The sequence below is a fragment of the Hydractinia symbiolongicarpus genome, chromosome 6 (assembly GCF_029227915.1).
Source record: "Hydractinia symbiolongicarpus strain clone_291-10 chromosome 6, HSymV2.1, whole genome shotgun sequence".
Lineage (NCBI taxonomy): Eukaryota > Metazoa > Cnidaria > Hydrozoa > Anthoathecata > Hydractiniidae > Hydractinia > Hydractinia symbiolongicarpus.
In genome coordinates this window covers 21,866,404-21,870,229 of record NC_079880.1, presented here as the reverse complement: position 1 = coordinate 21,870,229, position 3,826 = coordinate 21,866,404, and positions in this window count along the sequence as shown.

Sequence of the window (3,826 nt, the reverse complement as noted above, 5' to 3'; positions counted from 1 at the left end):
GTGTGAAAAATAATGTTGTTTTTACTGTTTTTACAACAACAACAAAAAAAAACTCCTGAGAAACAATGTTGTCCGTTACGTTATGATTTGGTTCGATTTATCGATGTTTTGTTCGATTTATCAAATTTAAAGACAGTGTAATGAAGGCTAATATCTAGAATGCTCTATGTGAGTACACATAACATTGCTCAGTTAACCTTTATTTCTGCTTTGTGTGAAAATGTTTTCAAGGTCTTTATACTGAGCGCGTATTCGGATTTTTTGATTCTTGTTCTCCGGTTTTTCTAGATTTTTTGTTAAACAAACAGAAAATCTCCGGAAGCGGAAAAGTGTGTTTAATTATAGAAACCTATAAGATAATTTATGCTGCAAAGTGCTTGCAGTTTATACGCTCTGAAAGCAAATGCATATTGTAAATATACTTCTCAGGGCTTATTGTTTCGCATATTATTAGTGGTAAGGGCTGCGCCAGCACGCATATATCAAAAAGTAAAAAAAAGCTCTGGGGACAAGATTGCATTTTACTCGAGAAACCTTTTTTAAATATCTATTTTAAACTGTCTATTGGAGCAGATAAAAGTTCTTTCCATTTTATAATGCAGTATGATGTAAATATTTCGCTTGCGAACGTAGGCACCAGTTTACACAACATAGGGACCAGTCTCTACAACCCTATATAATATTGATTTAGAAGTTAAACGTTAGTATAAAAAGCAAAGAACCAACATTTCCGCCGTTTCCCGTATGATACAAATAATTCTTTATGAGAGAGTGATGGTCCCTAGAAGCGTTTACTCGTGCCCAGACTGCGCTGTTTGAAAGTCGGTAATGAATAAAAGCAGATAGCATGTTAACCTATAACAAAAAGGAATAAATTAAGACCCCAGTTTTATAAGAACTTCGCAAGATCAAAGAAACCACCGCTACCATTATAATATTATTAGCTTTATTAGACTTATTTATAAGTAAGAGAAAGCGCAATGAGATTTAACTGTTTCGAAAACAGGAACTTAGAACTGTTCAAAAGATTTTTCCTGCTACCTGCTGTCTTTGATAAACCTTGTTATATCTAAAATTGATTGAAAAGGAACATGCCTCGCAGATGGAGTCTGTCGGATATTCTGACCACCTTAAAAAAAGAAACTTGCCTACTGAGGCATTATGTTTTAAATCTGTAGTCTATACTTAGCTAAAAATCGTTTAAATTTTACAAGAAGGATATTCTCCCATTTAGGTACGCGGTTAACTAATACTTTTAAGACATGCTTCCCATAAGCTAACGAAACATATGATTTCTATATGAACGCTATGATAATTTGATTCTTATTTACTGACCCATAAAGTTAAATTAAAATATTTCCCACTAAAATAGTCGCGCATGAACAATATAATTACTATTTTCCACAAAATATATTAGTACAAATAATGAGGCAGTTAAAAATGCGCTTATGATATGAAAGACAAGTTAATTAGTGTATACAATCTATTTGCATCGCACGATTGAAGTTACAAATTTTAAAAATCGATCTACCAAAGTAGTCAATTTCTATTTCTATAATATTATGAAGCCGACAGATTTTTCCGCAACGTATTGTTGTTGTCCTTGCCGGAATAGCAGTTATCGATGTGACTGTTCCACTTGCGCCATCTTGATTGGAAGTTATCGCCTGTTAATTGCTAAAACTCTTAATATCCATCTTGATGTGTATATTAGTTGAACTTTTAGTTGGTTTTAATACAGTCATGCTTACTGTACTGAAAATAAATTACTCGTATTAAATCCATTTCAAAGTCTTGACTGATCTAAAACGCGTAAATTTGCACTGAACATCCTTTTCTGTATTTAAAGTACCCTTCTCAACAGGGCATTTTACTTTCTATTCCTTAATGGCATAACAGACACGTGGGAAAAATCAGAAAGCTTAATTAACCTAATACCTCGTAGACGTCGGTACTATTTTTTTAAAAAGAGAAGAGATCAGTCGTTTTTTACTTTGTCCTTATATAATTGCATAATATCTTTAAAAGAAGCTAAGCAATTAGCATGCCTACAATATTTAAGATATCATATCTTTATTTTAACTGTGGTAAAGGATTACTGTTGGGGATTTTACTTTCACTTTTTTTAACTGGGGAAAACGACCCTGCTTTACCTGAAAATGTTTTATAAGGTTTTGATACTTAAGGCGTAAGTATAGGAAAAATATTCAATTTTTTTTTTAAAAAAAAAAGTTAATTAGATAGAAAAAATTCGCATTGCATTGTCTGTTAAAGTCTTTCCGCTTATAGTAATCGAAAGCGGATCTTACGTCGATGAATACTAATAATTATATCACTAAATTAATCTATTACTAGTCCATAAAGCCCGTGGAGAAATCCATTTAGGCAAAAGGTCAATAAAACGAAAGTTGCTTCAGATGTTTTCCTGACATCAGCAGTGCAGTGTAGATAAAAAAATTCGCGAAATTTGTTTATTTTTTGCCTGTCATGTCTAGAAGTTAAAACGCTGGTCAAAATAATGTACAGAATCATATGTTCTCGAAGAACGTGTAAGGAGACCTCAGGGATTTAATATTTTGCTGACGTCAGCAAAGTTCCTAATAAAAGTACAAACGCTTGTTGCCTTCATCTTATAGATCTTGAAACGCTGATATAGGATCATGTACTTTTGACAAACGGTTACGGAAATATTGTGGTTTGAAGGTATTTTGATGACGTCATAAACCCGTGCATTCCAAAACGGATTTGAGGACCCAGATTTAAAAAACTTACCCAAATTGGTCCCATGTGGTCCCTAGTTCCCACGCGGTGGAATAACATTGACGTCACCACCTAGTTTCCAAGTTATGTGGCCTCAAACTTTTAGGTGCACTATAATGGCTTCATCTATTTAATATAGGATATTGACGTTTAAAGTAGTGTTATTGATGTCGCGCCGTAACGTCATAAAATTTAACATTTGAGACATACTTTTTTCGGCAATTTCAAAAAAAAATTTCTGCGACTTCAAAAGAAAATGAACACATCCACTATGACCGTCACAAGATAAAAATAAATGCAGTAAATACATTTAACATCGGAATTGTTTAACTTTATAAGAGGGAATGATCACATGAAAAATGTTTTGGGGAGAAAATTATAACTTCGGGTGTAAAGGAGTTAGGATAACGGACCAGATGTCAGTTTCTACCTTCCTTCGACTCTAATCTACATTGTATGGATTCAAGACAAAACTTTTTGTTGTTATAAGAATTATCATCTTTTTATACTTTTTTATGGTGGACGAGAAACAATGTTAAGTATTCTTGTGTCCATGAAGTTGTCGTTTTAAAGAATTAATGCATGTAGAAATCGAGGTGTATCTCTGCGAGCTTTTTTCATCTCAATTTTAAGTCTAAGGTTTTTGCCGTCAACACACAGCACAAAAAGTTCGTCTTCATCATTTTTCAGATCTGGTTCACCTAGTTAGACAGTCGTGTCTCCGTCTAGAAAACTATGCGTTGTTCAAAAAGCTCTTGCTTACTTTTTTAAAAACTGACTGAATAAAACGAACAAAAACCAAGAAAAAAGTATTGGAAACACATTTAACTTGTAATCACTAAGTTTTGGGTTAAAATCCCTACTACGCCACAGTCAGAAGAAAGAGGCTGCTGTTCGGCTAGAATTACCAGGATCATTAAAATTTCCGTTAATTACCTACTTTTCTATAATGTACATTGTAAATATATATTTTTTTGTTCGTGTATTATTACCGCATGTTTTATAATAAAATTCTCAAGTACTGCCTTTTATTTAGCCACCAGGCTAGTCTAGGTTAGTCTCTGTA